We start from the raw sequence: 17,951 nt of genomic DNA, 5'->3' as shown, positions 1-17,951 counted from the left end.
TCCAGACCCTTTCGTGTTGGAGGCACCGCCTGTGAACACGGTCCAGATCCCCGAGCTAGTCCCCGAGGTGAGCAACAATTCCCTTTCGACCTCGGGTATCAGGGTCGGTGTAAAGTCAGCCACAAAGTCTACCAATATCTGAGATTTTATGGTAGTCCAGGGTCTGTACTCGATATCGTACCCGCTAATTTCTACGACCCATTTGGTGAGCCGGCTCGAGAGCTCGGGCTTAATGAATGATAGTCCTCAGCAGGTAAGAGGTTATGACACATATGGGGTGGTATTAAAAGTATAGTTTTAGTTTTGTAGAAGCGCTTAGTAAGGCGAGCGCTAATTTTTCTAGGTGAGGATACCTTGTTTCGGCATCGCCTAGGGTTCTACTAACATAATAAATGGGAAATTATGTACCTTATTCCTCCCGGACTAGGACAGCACTTACCGCCACCTCGAAAATCACTAAGTAGAGGTACAATTGTTCATCTACCTTCGGAGTGTGCAGCAAAGGGGGCTCGATAGAAATCGCTTTAGTTCTTCCAAAGCTTGCTGGCATTGCAGAGTCCAAAAAATTGTTCTTCTTTTTCAATAGTGAGAAGAACCGATCAATCTTATCCAACAATCTTGAGATGAACCGGCCCAATACGGTTATTCTCCCGGTCAGTCTTTGAATTGCCTTGACGTTGTCGACCACTGTGATGTCCTCTATGGCCTTTATTTTGTCGGGGTTGATATCTATTCCCCAATTAGATACCATGAATCCAAGAAATTGCCCGAGCCGACCCCAAATGCACACTTCTCCGGGTTTAGCTTCATGTTGTACTTTCTCAATATATCAAAGGTTTCCTACAAATGTTCCAAATGGTCCTCTGCTCACAGGGACTTGACCAACATATCGTAAATATAAACTTCCATTGATTTCCCTATTTGTTCTTCGAACATCCGGTTTTCTAGGCGTTGTTATGTGGCATCGGCGTTCTTTAATCCGAACGGCATTACGTTATAGCAGTAGGTGCCGAACTTGGTAATGAAAGAAATCTTTTCTTGATCGTCCGGGTCCATCCAAATTTGGTTGTACCCGGAGTAGGCATCGAGAAAACTGAGTATCTCGTGTTCGGCCGACGCGTCGATCATTCGATCAATGTTAGGCAAAGGGAAAGAATCCTCCGGATATGCCTTATTTAAATCCTTATAATCTACACACATCCTTAGTTTATTTTCTTTTATAAGAACTACCACTATGTTAGCTAACCAACCCGGGTATTTAACTTCCCGGATGGAACCTATTTTCAGAAGTTTGGATACCTCGTCCTTGAAGAACGCGTGTTTGATCTCGGACTATGGCCTTCTCTTCTGCTTAACCGGATAGAACTTCGGATCCAAACTCAAATTGTGGGTGATTACCTCCAGCGGGATTCCTATCGTGTCTAGATGGGACTAGGAAAAACAACCGGCGTTAGTGATGGTAGGCTAGAAACCCGTGTTTTAGCCGTAGTATTGCACCCTAATTACTGCATTTTACATGTGTTTGAGCTTAAATGATAGTGAATTACACTTATTACATGTTTTATGCCTTGTAGGTAACGATTACGAGCTATTTAGGTAATTTGGAGCTAAATCGAACAAGTTGGAGCTTTGAAGTTTGAGTAGAAGCCCAAGAAATTAAGCCGGGATCACGTTCGGGGGTCGAGCACCAAGTCTGGATGTTAAAAATTGGACGAGATAATTTACTCTGAGAAATAAAAAGGCACAACCACGCTGCATGGGGCACTGTGAGGTGCGGCGCGGCAGTGCAAATGTGGTCTGACAGGTTTTTTGGCGAGCTCTCTGGATTTACTCACAAGCGCGCCGCATGGCACGGCGTGGGTGCACAAAAATTATATAATAGTTTCCTACTTTGGCTCGGAAAGGGTAGCTTCGTCCAGGTTTGTTTCTACATGGTATAAATACACCAAAAACACGATTTTTAGAGGATAGGGGGGGGGGACTTTTGACCTACTAGATATTGGAGAACCAACCAAGGCAAGAAGACTCAAGAATTCATCAATATTTCAACTTGCAATCGATGTAATACGAGAGTTTGTATCGAATCATTAGAATTGATGTTTTCTTTATTCTTAAACTTATTTGAGATGTCTTACTCCATTGCTATGGAGTAATTTCCATTAGGGTGTTGATAAATACAATGTTTCGATAACTTGATTAGGGATTCGATTCTTGATAATTGTTAAAATTAATTGATAGAGTTTTAATTCGTATTGGGAAGTTATTTATTATTTTTCTGTAATCGAAAGAGCCTCTTGAATTGTTAATCGAACTAGAAAATAGGGAAATATTCGTGAGAAGTTACCCTTTAGATCATAACCATCATTTTATTGTTGCAATTTTTTACCGTGCTTCAATTGGATCAATTGGATTGGCAATCAATAGTGTTTAAAATAGTTTTTACTACTAATTCAGGAACCCATTCTTACTTTAGTGTATTCACGTTTTCTCACTTATGTACAGGATACAAGTTTGATTTCTCTGGTGTATGACTCGATCCTCTTCAAAGAAAGTGATACCCTATGAACCATAGTTGGAGAAACATCTGTGACAACTGAGAAAAGAAAAAGAATTAACAGAAATTCTTGGGTCAAACTTTGACTCAAGATACCATGGCAAACAAAGAGAATGATGGAGTAGACTTAGCTGCAAGAGAGACAGCACAAAAAGAAGCTACACGGATAGCAGTTGAAGCAGCCCGAAGAATTGCTGATGAGACTGTCGAAGATAATGGGGGTCGAAGATTCAATCTAAACTGACCCTTGCTTGAAGACCAGTTCGAGAATGCAGCACCCAGGCCTGGAAGATCATTGGGTGACTATGCTATGCTAGTCTACAATCAAGGATTGTCAAGTGTCAGACCTCCACCTAGCAGCAAACAACTTCGAGTTGAAGCAAGGCTTGCTTCAAACCATCCAAAACAACTATATTTTCAGAGGGAAGTTGAACGAAGATCCTAATACTCCCTTGATGGAGTTTGAAGAAATCATGAACACCTTCCAATACAATGGAGTGTCAATGGATGTGGTCTACTTAAGGGCATTCCCCTTTTCATTGAAAGATGATGCGAAGCACTGGCTTTGTAGCTTACCCACATGGTCGATCAGAATATGTGAAGAGATGACCAAAACGTTTCTTGACAAGTACTTCTCAGCTGCAAAAACAGGGAAATTCAGAAGGAAAATCCACAATTTCTACCAGAAGGAGACAGAAACGATTTTTGAAACTTGGGAAAGATTGAAGGAGATACTCAGAAAGTGTCAACACAATGTAATTGATTTGTGGATGCAACTCCAAGATTTTTGGGATGGACTGACACCTTCCTCCCGACGAACTCTGAATACTACATGTGGAGGTCCACTAATGAAAAAAACTCTGGAAGAGGTTGTCTTAATCCTTGATGAATTATCTAAGGATGCTAATCAGTGGATAGATGACAGCAATGATAGAAGAAAAATAGTTGGGGTTCACTAGGTGGACTCTAACACATCCATGCAAGCCCAGCTAGACACCATGGCCAAAGAGATAATAAAGCTAACATTGGACAAGGTATAGAAAGAGCTGCAAGCAGCATGTGATTTTGGTGGAATGGGACACCCTACACATGACTGTCAAGCCACAGCTGAGGAAGTCAACATTGTGGGGATCTTTAATAGAGGAAACTACCAAGGTGGGAACAACTATAATGCTATGGGTCAAAGACATCCAGGTTTTTCGTGGAGTTCACCTAATGGGAGCTTGAACTCATGGCAGCAAAATAATCTCAGACCCAGGGTCAAGGACCACCAGGTTTTCAGAACCAGCAGAGGTAGCAATACCAGCCACCACAACCAAATTAGTCAAGTATGGAAGATCTCATGACGGCATTCATCAAACCAGATGAAAAATTTGAGATTTAGGGCACAACCATCCGAGAGCAGGGCACAACCATCCGAAATTTAGAAAGACAAATCGGACAAATTGCAACTTTGTTATCTAAGAGGGCTCCTGGGTCTCTACCCTCTGACACTGAAAAGAACCCAAAGGAAACAATCAAAGTTGTATCTCTCAGAAGCGGTAAAACAATAGCTGACCCATTTGTGAAAGCTAGAACAAAGGTAGTAAACAAGGAAACTGAGACACTCGAAGAGAAAAAGAGTGAAGATCAGAAGGACAGAGTAGTGGGGTACAAAAAGAGATTGAAGAAAATAGACATATGCCAGCTCTACCATTCCCTCAAAAGATGAAGCGGGAAAAACTTGACAATTATTTTTGGCGGTTCTTGGAGATGCTCAAGCAACTTTATGTGAACATTCCCTTCACATAGGTACTCACTCAGATGCTTGCTTATGCAAAGTACTTGAAGGAAATCCCGTCTAGCAAGAGAAAATTGAAGTAGACAACAGTGGTTAAGCTGAATGCCCACTGTAGTGCCATAGTACAATATAAAATTTCCCAAAAGTGTGGGGACCCAGGAAGTTTCACCATACCATGCTCGTTGGGGAGTAAGAAATTCGACAAGGCCCTCTATGATTCTGGTGTGTCTATAAATCTAATGCCTCTATTTGTATTAAGGAAACTGGAAGGTGAGCTTGGAGTGATCAAATCAATGCCAGTGTCCCTACAAGTGGCTTACCAGACCACCATTTTACTTGAGAGAATCATTGAGGATATTCTAGTGCGGGTGGATAAGTTTGTGTTCCTCGTAGAATTTATTGTGGTGGATATGGAGGTGAACAAGGAGGTGAATCTAATTCTAGGGAGGCCATTTTTATGTACAGGTAGAGCTATCCTTGATATATATGAGGGGCAGCTTATGCTCAGAGTGAGAAATGAAAAAGTGGTGTTCCAGATGAAGAGGATGATGAAATACCCCAGTGATGAGGCATCTGCCTACTCGTGCTTCAAGATAGACGTTGTTGGGGAATTGGATGAAAAATACAAGTTTGACAAGCTTGTGGGGGATACTCTAGAGAGGTTTATTACTCAGTCTAGCGCAGTGGAGGATAAAGATCCTGAAATAAAGAAAGAGGATGAAGCTCTTGAAACTGAGGATCAAGTGGTTGATGAGAAGGAACTAAAAGCAGAGGCTTCTAAGCCTAATATGGAATTGAAAGTCCTCCCCACTCACTTGAAATATGCTTTTCTTGAAACTAACCATTTTTCTGTGATTATTTCCGCTGACTTGACAGGTACACAAGAGCAAAAGCTGGTGGAACTGCTGAAAAAGCACAAGAAGGCCATTGGCTAGAGTATAGCTTATATTCAAGGAATCAGCCCAGCCATTTGCATGCACAAAATTCTGTTGGAAGAAAATAGCAAGCCAGTGGTGCATCCCCAACGCAAGTTGAACAAAAATTTGGAGGAGGTGGTGCACAAAGAGATCATCAAATTGCTAGATGCGGGAGTAATTTTCCCCATCTCTGATAGTCAGTGGATTAGTCCAGTGCAAGTTGTACCTAAGAAGGGGGCATGACAGTGGTGAAGAATGAAGACAATGAGTTGATCCCTAAAAGAACAGTCATTGGGTTGAAAATGTGCATTGATTATAGAAGGCAACAAGGAATCACCCTTTTCCAATCCCCTTTATTGATCAAATACCCGAGAAATTGACTGGACATGGATGCAAATGCTTCTTGGATGGGTACTCAGGCTACAATCAGATACTCATTGCCCCAGAAGATGTTGAGAAGACCGTATTCACTTGCCCGTCAGGTATTTTTGCTTACAAGAGGATGTCGTTTGGGTTGTGCAATGCACCTGCCACTTTTTAGAGATGCATGATGTCTATATTCTCTGATTTAAACGGGAAGTGTCTAGAAGTATTCATGGATGATTTCACCCTCTTTGGTGGTGACTTTGAGGATTTCTTGAAGAATTTGGAGCTCGTGCTAGAACGTTGTGAAGCCACTCACTTGGTTCTTAACTGAGAGAAGTTCCACTTCATAGTGAAAAAGGGAATTGTCCCGGGCCACAAAGTGATTGCGCATGGAATTGTTTATAAAGCTAAGGTTGATGTAATTTCTAGGCTCCCTCCACCGATGTTATGCCCCGACCTCGGGAAGTGCAACTGGTGCTCAATCGAGATACCCCGGTTAAGCAAGCCTGCTAGATGACCTCTACCCAGCCTTACCCATTAACAATGTAAGAATCAGTACAAGTGATAGACATGAGAAGAGTCAAGTGTTCTACATTCTTTTTCCATTACTCAAAGGATATTCATTTATGATTTTCAAAATATTACAAGTTTATAGATATGATGAAAAATATGTTTGTCAAATACCAACACTTCTAGTTTAATTTCCAACATCAAACACTACCCACAACCTGTCTACGGAGCCTCTACGTACAACAAAAGAGTAATATGGAAGTGTCGGCGATAAGACTCCGGCTATACCTTAAAACACATAGTACAACATCAAGTGAAATCAGGCCCGGAACAGATTAGGGCTCACCAAAACCTGTTGAATAGAGAGTAATTGCTAACGAGGACCAAAGCTGCCCGCTGATGAACCACCTGCATCCATTGAAGATGCAGCGCCCCATACAAAAAGGATGTTATACATATGGAATAGTACTAGTATGAAAACCAAACACCCCCTTCAAGAATTAGAAGTACAACATGAATGTGACGAATCATGGAAGCAATAAAAGAGCTTAAGTAGACATTAAAACCATAGCAAATTCATTAAAAGATTTCAATAACATTTATAAATTTCATGTTGGGGATCCTCTGTAGCAACCTCTACACAAAGCGGCCCCGCCGCACCCCAATGTGTGCGGGTAGAGGTGTAATATCAATTCCACAATCTATACACAAAGCGGCCATGCCGCCTCAATCCAATGTGTGCTGGTAGAGGTGTAATCACACTGCCACAATCTCTAAGATTTCAAATCAAACCCTTTGGAACCTTTGGCCTTAACAAATATAAGTTCATAAGATTTTATCATATGAGAAATAAGAATTTGATCACATTGATTTCGCACAAAACTTTCTTCCCAAATGCAATTCGGGAATCAATTTACTAGCTTGAATATCCCACATTAGTAGTGTTTCAAGTTTGAACTATACATGATGGAGCTTTGTAAGAATACGGGAATTTCGATACTAGAAAAAGAGTTTAGCCTTCATACCTTGTATGAGCTTTCCTTAAGTTACTACAACGTTCCAATACTTCTAGAAATATCAATATATAGGAAGATAAACAGGACAATAATTAGAGGGGTTCTCATGGTGTAACTCTCTTAGGAATCTTGTCAAACACTTAATATGCAAAATCGACTACAAAGCTCTACAACGGTAATCCCTTCCCCCCCAACCAATTTCAACAAGGTGCTACCCAAAATAGTTCAACAACCTCACATTCTACCACCTATTGGCACATGCATGGCCTATCTCCAACTCCACAATCTACTTAGACACTAAAGAAACTTGCACGGATGATGTAGGAAAAGAACTTACCCGGATAGATGTTGGTCTAGTGAGTGGCTTCCATGATTCTTGAAGATTGGTGCAAGAATGGGTGATTAGAATGCTAGGTCTTCTCCTTCTCTCTCTAAAATACTCTTACTTCTCTCTAAAATCATTAGACATTCACTTCAAAATGAGCCCCAAAGTCTATTTATCAAAATGGGGTCGGGTTATAAAAATAGTAAAATAGACCCTCCGAACTCAAGTATGCGGTCACAGAATGGACCGTATAACAGATATGCGGCCCGCAAAATGGACTGCGAAAGTGATGCCAAAACCTGGGATGGCCTGGACCGGTCTGCGGTCCGCAGACCACTTATGCGACCTCAGAATGGACCACAGAATCACCTAACGAAATTCATCATGCTAACTCTGCGACAGAAGTGTGAACCGCTAAACATGTATACGATCGCATAATGGACAACGAAATAATCTAAAAATTCAACTATTTTCTACTCAACTCCGTAATGGATATGCGGCCCACGGAACGGATCTGCGGTCACGAAACTGACCGGATAATTGCCTTTTTCCGCCAAACATTTCCACCAACTCCTCCATGCATTCTTCAACCCCAAATAGTTCGTGCACATTAGTCTACCACGACACCACAAAACCTTAGATTCCTTGGCAAAATTTCACGGGGCCTTACAACCGACTTCTGTAAAGAGCATAAGGAGTTTTTTAGGACATGTTGGGTTCTATAGGAGGTTCATCAAGAACTTTTACAGCATTACCAAGCCACTAACTGCATTGCTAGCGAAAAATGTCAAGTTTGTTTTCATTGTGGAGTGCTAAAGGGCATTCGAATTGATAAAGGAAAAGCTTGTCAGTGCTCCTATCATGGTGACACCTAATTGAAGCCAGCCATTTGAGATAATGTGTGATGTGATATAGTTGTGGGGGCCATTTTGGGGCAACGAAAAGATAAGATGTTTAGGAATATTTACTATGCAAGTAGGACGTTGAATGATGCTCAAGTCAACTATGCCACTACTGAGAAAGCGTTCTTTGTTGTGGTCTTTGCTTTTGACAAGTTTAGATCATATCCGGTGGGGAGTAGAGTGATTGTACACACTGATCACTTTGCCTTGAAATAAATGTTAAGTAGGAGTCCAAGCCGCATATGATGCGGTGGATGTTCTTGCTCCAAGAGTTTGACTTGGAGATCAAAGATAAGAAGGGCATATAAAATCAAGTCACCGATCATCTATCTCGACTTGAGAGACCTCTGGTTGAAACAGTTGAAGTAAGGGAAGAGTTCCCTGATGAGCAGATTTTCTCCATTGTTGCAGTATCCGAAAGGCCCCTTGGTATGCTGATATAGCCATCTTTTTGGCTAGTGGATGGTTGCCTCATGACATCTCTCATGATCAAAGAAAGAAGCTTCAAGGTGAGGTAAAAAGTTATTTTTTGAATGACCCTTTCTTGTTTAAACTGTGTGCAGATGGTGTGATTCGAAGGTGTGTGCCTGAAGGAGAGATGGCAAGAATTCTTTCTCATTGCCATGACGCAGCAGCTGGAGGACACTATGGTGAAAATTACACTACAGCAAAGGTCATGGAAGCCGGTTTCTATTGGCCTACTTTGTACAAAGACACACGAGCGTATATAGCTATATATGACAAGTGTCAAAGGGAAGGTAACATTAGCAAAAGGGATGAGATGCCACTAAACTCCATTCTGGTATGTGAAATTTTTTATGTTTGGGGCATTGACTTCATGTGCCTATTTCCATCGTCTCATTCTTATGAGTATATCCTAGTAGCCGTTGACTACGTCTCTAAATGGGTCGAAGAAATCCCTACTAGGACCAATGATGCTCGAGTGGTGTGTGAGTTCTTATGGAAGAACATCTTTACCCGCTTTGGGACACCTCAAGTGATTATCAGTGACAATGGGCCGCACTTTTTGAACAAGCAATTCTCTGCATTGTTGTCTAAGTATGGGGTCATATACAAAACAGAAACCCCCGTACCATGCCCAAACTAGTGGGCAAGTTTAAGTGGGTAATCGTGAACTTAAACGAATTCTTGAAAAGGCGATTAGTGCTTCTCGTAAGAATTGGTCTGTAAAGTTGGATGAAGCTCTATGGGTGTACAGAACTGCGTTCCAAACAACCATAGGGACTTTGCCATTCAAACAAGTGTATGAAAAATCATATCACCTACCTGTTGAGATAGAATATAAAGCTTATTGGGCAATTAAGATGCTTAATCTTGATCTTAGTCTTGCAGGTGAACATAGGTTGGTGCAAATGAACGAATTGGAAGAGTTTAGACTGGACGTGTATGAAAATGCGTGAATTTTCAAGGAAAGAAAAAAAGGTGGCATGATCGTCTGATTAAGCCAAAGGAGTTTCATGAAGGGGACAAGGTCTTACTATACAATAGTAGACTTAGGTTGTTCCCTGGAAAATTCAAATCAAGATGGACAGGTCCGTATGTGGTGAAACATGTCTCACCGTATGGCGCCATTGAAATTCAGGATGAAGGAGGGAATGAAAGCTTTAAGGTGAATGGGCACAGGTTGAAACCGTACCTTGTTAGAGGCTTGACAAGCAATCCCCTAGCATCATGATCAAATGAGCCTAAGTAATGGAATCAAGCTGACGATTATAACTCAGAACTACTTCTAACCCTTTTTCCTTCTTTTGTAGAATAATTTAGATAATTGTAGATTAAGATAATTAGAGTATAGGAGTTTTGGTACTCGTTTGGATAGGTATAAGCATGAATCGAACACGAAATAAGTACATAATAGAGTCGGGGTGCAACCTGTGGGCTAAAAAGCATACATCGCCGGAACTCTAAGAAAAGTGGCCTAGCGCGCCGTGTGGGGTATGGCGTGGGGCGCCGCGCTAGGCCAAACAAGCCCCTATGAAAGAATCACACTCTCTGAATTTCTCCACTATCGCGCCGCGTGGGGATCTGCACCCAGTGATGCGGCAGTGCAAAAATCGCAGCCTGGTTTTTTTATATAAAAAAAACATTAAAATCAACATAAAACAAACTCGTTTCCCCTCCCATACCCCCACATCTCCCCTACTCTATTCATTAACTTTCCTCTCTCTCACCCAAAATCCTCCATTTTTCTTCTTCTTCAAAGTTCTTCCCCTACAATTCTCCCACCTCCATCACTCTTCAAGGTAAGATCTTCCTCTCATCTCTTCTATTTCTTTTAGTATTTGGTTGTAGAATTTAAGTAGTTTAGTTTAGTTTAGTTCAACCAAACCCTAGGTAGTTGTAGTTGTGCTAATATTTTTTAATTTCTTTGCTTATTATGGCTGATAATTGTGATTAACTTGTGGGTTTTTCATTGTTCTTATGATTGTGGAGGATTTTTGGTATGTCTTGGTGCTTGTTGAATAATTCTATAGTGAAGTATGGAGGAGGTGCCTTATGGCCGAAAATTGGAGGGCGTTTTGCTTAAAATTGGAGCACTTTGTGCTATTGTTACATTGTGGTGGTATTGTGATTGTTGTTGGGAGGTTGATTGGTGTTGTCGTGTAGTTATCCTAGACCAATTGAAATTGAAATTATGAGATGAACTTGATGAATACAATGTGTTTGATAAAATGCCCCAATGACATAGAAAATAAAGTTTTGCTTAATTAGAGAAAATTTGTATGAGATAATGTGATGTTCGATGATAAGTGCGGGGTGGAAGGTCATGTTTTTATGTTGTGAAACTTTAACGTGTTAGTCCCGAGCACTAATCGATTGACCAACCCATGCTAATGTGTTGCTAGGTGTTAATTGGGGTATCTGATTCATGCTTTGTGTTGTGTAGTGTTGTATTGTAGATTTATTTTGTTAGTGGTAAATTAGACTAACTTCTTACTTTTCTTTTTGTAGTTACTTATTTAAATTCTTAATTTTATCTTTCACACTAGTGTAGTCCGGGGTTATGTTGTTGTAATATTATGTTGGTGGTTGGGTGGGTTGTTGATTACTTGTGGCGTGCTTTTAATGGGGTAGTCTGAGTCCTCGATAAACATTGTACTTGTGAACATGCCAATAACATAAGTGTGGGGTGGTCACCCCATTTGATCTTGTTTCTGTTTTAGGTGTTGTGGCTAATATTGATCGTCTTGTGCGGGTACAATGTCTCGTTGCCCTAGCAAACGTTCTAACACAGGTTCCTCAGAGTATGCCTCTAGTAGCCATCGAGGAGGTAGGCGGGCACCTCCCCCCGCCCCAGTGGAGGAGGAAGAGGAGCGCATTGATCCCGATGCAGATGTAGTATCGGGCTGCAAGCATGGCATTCGGGTTGTGCCAGATCATGCTAGGATGTGGTACCGAACCTTTGTTCCAGCAGTGAGTCCCGACCCGGAAGTTGGTATTGATGATTGTAAGCTAGCAAGGAAATACTCGGGGATTTACAATAACATCAGATACTTGGGCTTTGAAAGCTTGTTCCATCCCGGTGAGTCGGTGAACATAAACATGGTCAAGGAATTCTATGCTAAATGGCAACCTGAGGCAAGTTTAGATGCGGTGTATGAAGTGGAGGTGAGAGGCAAGATGATTCCCTTTCCTTCCCAGGTAATAAATCAAATCATGGGGTTCACAGAGCACTCTTATAAGTTGTTCTAGAGGTAACTGCGTCGGCCCCCTTATCCTGATATTAGGCGCCAGCTGTGTGGCACAGAGTCTCTTGCCACATGGACGCGATATGCTAATGACTTCCACAAAGACATGAAGAAGTGCCATTTCCAGCGTCCCGCCAGAGTCATTCTCCAGTTGATTAATGCAAAAATCATGCCTACCCAGAATGACATTGACGTCTCCCGGTTGAAGGTGTGTCTCATTTATGCTATCGTAACTCGGTTGAATTTTGATCTTGGTAAGATTATGCTTGAGCACATGTATCGAGTACGACAACTTGGGGACCACCGCCTGTATTTCCCGAGCATGATCACACGGCTTCTGCGGACACACCATGTGGATGAGGAGTACCATTATGACCGGACGATTCCGATTTTGCGGCCTCTAAAACCTTTTGATGTCACACCTGTGACAGACCCCCACTCTAACTGTTGTTGTTCCTGTAGATTAGAGATTTATTCTTGTTGAGGAGACACTGCAACTGTTATTTGCTGATATGCGCCTTCACGCTGCTCGGGGGGGGGGAGTTTGACTTGGCAGAACTGCAGGACGACCATCCCCTCTCATAGGTCACTCAGCAATGGTTGGGCTTGGCCGATGGAGTACAGATTCTACCAGATGAGGACGTCAACTCTATTCCCTCTGATAATGAAGAGTACATGCGTACCTTTGAGGGTGTTGATGAGGAGTAGGCCACGGGCCTCAGGAAGTTACCCTTTCACTCTTGTTTTATCATTTTGCATTGGGGACAATGCAATTTCTTAAGTGTGGGGTGGGGTGCTCCGATTTGATTGTATTTGTACTTATTTTCTATTTTCCAGTTGGTTTTGTTTGATTTGTTTCTTGCTTTTTTAGACAATATGGTCTGTAATCATAACTCTAAATTCTATCGGCATGTAATAGTTAGTAATTAATTATTTAGTTTCGACTCTTCTGGGCGATGGATTTCGTTGACTTGCTTCTTGAGGGATTTGAAGTCGAACGAGAAAAATACAAAAAAAAAAAAACCAAAAATATGTCTTTTATTATTTTTATTTTTTTTATTTTACTTTCTTAGGTAGTGTAGTAATTTTTTCTTGGTTTTTCTTTTTGCCATAGTTCTTTTCCAAGGATTTTACTTGAACCGAGTGTAGTTAGTTTTTTTGTTTTATAGGAGTAAATAATCTTGAGTCATAGTGCTAATTTGAAGCAATTTTCCTTGACTGCATATGCCTTGAGAGTGGTGAGTGCCTTAGTTGTGACTCCTAGGCTCTGTTCTTGACTTTTAGATAAGTGCCTTAAATTGGTTGATCGTAACTTTGCTTAACTACTTTGACTAGAGAGTAGGGAAAGATCCGATCATAAGTGAGTTATGTGCCAAAGTTTGAGTGAGGTTTTTGTTGATATTCTATGCATTTCAGTGATGTCTAGAACTTACCCCGTGTGTTTGCAAAATGAAATACTAGTCTTGTTCAGTCTAGGAAGTGATATATGCATTTCTTTATTGAGCCAATTATATGTCTGTGACCCGCTTAATTGTTGTGCATCCTAGTTAGCCCTTTTGAGCCTGTAATCCTATTTTCTTTGGGAATGACACTATAAGCCTGACCCCTTTGTTTGAACTGTTTACCTCTCTTGAGCACTTGATATATTTATGAGCTGTTAAAAGCTAAGTGGAGGAATAGTTGGGTTTTGAATAGAACTATAGAAAAGGAGAAAGGTGCACTGTTTGAAAAAGAAATTGTTGTGAGACCCACTTATAGGTAATTGAAAAAAGAAGAAGAGAAAATCAGAATCTAGAAAAAGTAAAAAAAAATGTTGGTGTGTATATATTATAAAAAAAGTTATTCCTTGCTAGTGGTAAATCTTGCTTTGTCTGCGCTTAAAGAAATTGTGACCTTGGTGTTAATATGATGTGAAGGTTGGGGTTTGGTTCAAAATAAATGTTGGGTTGAAAGTGTTAATGTACATGTATTAAAAGTGCTCAGGAAGGTGTAGTTACTATATCCATATGTAGCCTACCCGTCTCGCAGCCTAGATTATATCCAATTAAAGTCCTACTTGATCCTTCACTAAAGGAGCTCAATTAGTAGAGTACTACACTACAGGCAAACTTATGGTATATTTTGTCTGGCGCATGAATTTTACTTCTGAGAGTGAGTGAATTCCTTATATCTTTGAGTTTCTATTTGTTCTTGAATTTTATTGTGTGTGAACTACTCTCTATTATTTGTGTGAGGGCACATGATTTGCTAAGGTAAGCTGAAATTTTTGACCTCTGTGTTAGAGTAAATGAGCAGGTTGTGAAAAATGCGTGAGTACTTTTGAGTCGACTCTTGAGGTTAGGATGTTGTGATAGGGTGCTTAGACTATTTTAAATATTCTTGGCATGATGTATTAGGGAGGTTGTTTGATGAAAATTTTTTGGTGTATTTATACCATGTAGAAACAAACCCGGACGTAGCTACCCTTTCCTAGCCTAAGTAGGAAAATACTCTATAATTTTTGCGCACCTACGTCGCGCCATGCGGCGTGCTTGTGAGGAAATCCATAGAGCTCGCAAAACAACCTATCAGAACACATTCGCACTGCCGCGTTGTGCCTCGTGACGCCCCATGTGGCACGGATGTGCCTTTTTCTCAGAGTAAATTCTCTCGTCCAATTTTTAACATCCATACTTGGTGATCGACCCCCGAACGTGATCCCGGCTTAATTTCTTGGACTTCTACTCAGATTTCAAAGCTCCAACTTGTTCGATTTAGCTCCAAATTACCTAAATAGCTCGGAATCCTTTCCTGCAAGGCATAAAACACGATAAGTGTAATTTACTTTCATTTAAGCTCAAACACACATAAAATACAGTAATTAGGGTGCAATACTACGACTAAAACACGGGTTTCTAGCCTACCATCAACACCCCACACTTAGACTATTTCTCGTCCTCGAGCAATCAAACTACAAAATTAACATTGCCCATTGACAGGGAAAGACCACTTCCCACTCCCCTTTATTGATCAAATGCTCGAAAACGTTGCTGGAAATGGATGTTACTGTTTCATAGGTGGGTACTCAGTTAGCTTTAAGAAAATTAATAAGTTTTTTCCTGAGGTTGAAGATTAACCCCATGCCCAAGTATACCTTACAATTCGATAAGTGCTCGATCAATATAGCTTGCTCTAACTCCGCGATCGTTGATTTAGTGGTGTCGGTGTCATCGGGTGCTATGAACGATCTTGGGACACTGTAATCGTCTTCGTCATCCACTCCATTCTCCTTCTATTCTTCCGTCCCGGTTGAGGCAGGTGTCATTAATTGCTATTTAGTTACCTCTTTTCTGGTCGATTTTGTGCCCTTTGAAATCACGGGCATCGGGATCACTTCATCGACAACGAATATTTCTATTGCGACCGGTTGTTCTCCGTAGACCGTTTTGACTCCTTTCGGTGTGGAAACTTTCATCGCCTGGTGTAAGGTCGAAGGCACCGCCCTCATGTTATGGACCCGTGGCCTTCCGAACAAAGGATTGTACCTCATGTCCCTTTCGATCACATAGAACTTTGTTTCTTGGGTGGTCCCGACAGTGTTTACTGGTAAGGTTATCTTCCTTCATGGTCTCGCATGCCATGTTGAATCCATTCAATACCCCGACCGCTGGTACAATTTGATCATGTAATCCCAGTTGCTCTACGACCCTCGATCTGATGATATTGGCCGATCTACCTATATCAATCAACACATGCTTAACCCGAGATTTATTAATAAGTACAAATATTACCAGTGCATCATTGTGAGGTTGTATGATGCCCCCCGCATCTTCATCATCGAACGAGATAGTTCCTTCTGGGACGTAATCCAGGGTGAGTTTTCTCCTCGTAATAGATACCTTAGTGCACTTTATCATCGGCCCTTTAGGACATCGACACCCCAAATGATCATATTGATTACGTGTTGAGGCTCCTCTTGTTCGACCTGTTTTTTAGCATCCCTCTTTCTGAAGTGGTTCTTAGCTCGCTCGCTTAGGAATTCTCGGAGGTGCCCATTGTTGAACAATCGAGCAACTTATTCTCTTAACTGTCGACAATCTTCGATCCTATGACCGTGTGTGCCATGATACTTACACATCAGATTAAGATCTCTCTAGGAAGGGTTGGACTGCAATGGTCGGGGCCATTTGGCCTCTTTGATCTGCCCTATGGTCGACACAATATTTGCAGCGTCCACATTGAAATTGTACTCCGACAATCTTGGCGCTTCTCTACTCCCGAGCGACTTGTCAAACCCGCTCTTGCTAATTAGGCCCTGGTCGCTCGGTCCTCGATCACTTCTTTTCTCATTCCTGGTTGGGTGACGCCTGGATCCGTTTCCCCCCAATCTGCATTGTATGGCTGATATCGATCTCGGACCGGCCTTGGCTCCTGATCAACAGCTTTCTTAGATCTATCATCGGTTCTGATATGGTAAATATATCCAGAAGGGGCCCCGAGTTGGTCGTTTTCGACCCTGATCTTCGATTGGTACCTATTGTGGACGTCGGCCCAGGTTATCGATAGGTACTCCACCAAATTTTGTTTTAGATGTTGAGAGGCCATGGAACTTTGGGGGTTGAGCCCATGAGTGAATGCCTGAACGACCCAATCATTCCCAACTGGTGGCAGATCCATCTGTTCCATCTGAAATCTAGACACGAACTCCCTGAGCATCTTGTTATCCCTTTGTTTGACTTTGAAAAGATCTGACTTTCTGGTCTCGACCTTGGTGGCTCTGGCATGGGCCTTTATGAAAGCATCTGCAAGCATAGAAAACGCGTCAATGGAATTTGGAGGCAAGTTGTGATACCATATCATTGCCCCATTGGACAATGTTTCCTCAAACGTTTCTAGCAACACCGACTCGATTTCATCATCTTCCAAGTCATTCCCTTTGATCACGCATGTATAAGAGGTTACATGCTTATTTGGATCCGTGGTATCATTATACTTGGAAATGTCAGACATTCGAAACCTCTTCGAGATCGGCTTCGTTGCCGCACTCGGAGGGAAGGGCTTCTAAAATTTGGAGTCTGGTCCCTTCAATATCAGAGGTGCTCCCGGGGTCTGATTGACCCTAGAGTTGTACGTTTCCTCCTTCTTGTCGTTGGCCTCAATCTTTTCTCGCTTGACTCCACCTATTTTGTTAATGCTTCGAGCATCTTCATCACATCGAAACTTTCTCCGGGCTCGACTTCTCCCGGTCCCACGGCAACTTGTTCATCTCTTCATGTATTTTTCCGGGATTGTTCGGGCTCTACCCTGTTAGGGGCGTGGATTTGGTTCTGCAGCTGTGCTATTGTCGCTTGTTGAGCCTGCAACATTTCTAAAATTAATCGTAGGCTCACCCCATCACCTTCACCTTCGGACGCTTCCCGAGCCGTAGGCTAGGGTCCCCCGCAAATACTATTTTTGGGATCAGTTGAAAAATTGATGCTGATGGCCACCTGCAAGTTAGCATCGACTGGGTCGGCGACTGGGACACCATTGGAATCGGCATGAGGCACATCATTACTAGGCACCACCTTATTATTCTAGCCATGATGGCCTGACTAAGCGTCAACGTTCAAGTGAGTAGACTGAGAGTTTGACATTTTTAGGCTAAACAAGAATTAAGGTTTTAAAAAACAAACGTAAAAATGGGTGTTTTATGGATATTCGTATTAAATCACCACTATTATCCTTAGCCTCACATTGGGCGCCAAACTGTTTACCCTAAAAATGAGTAACAATTAAATTTGTACGCATTTTAAAGGATACGTGGTTTAATTTAATATGAATAATTAAGAACAAAAGATAAATGAATTAAAGACAAAATAAACGATTAAACCAATCGTTATGTAATTACCA

This window comes from Nicotiana tabacum, chromosome 12 (genome assembly GCF_000715075.1).
Source record: "Nicotiana tabacum cultivar K326 chromosome 12, ASM71507v2, whole genome shotgun sequence".
Taxonomy (NCBI): Eukaryota; Viridiplantae; Streptophyta; class Magnoliopsida; order Solanales; family Solanaceae; genus Nicotiana; species Nicotiana tabacum.
Note: the sequence above shows the minus strand (reverse complement) of the source record.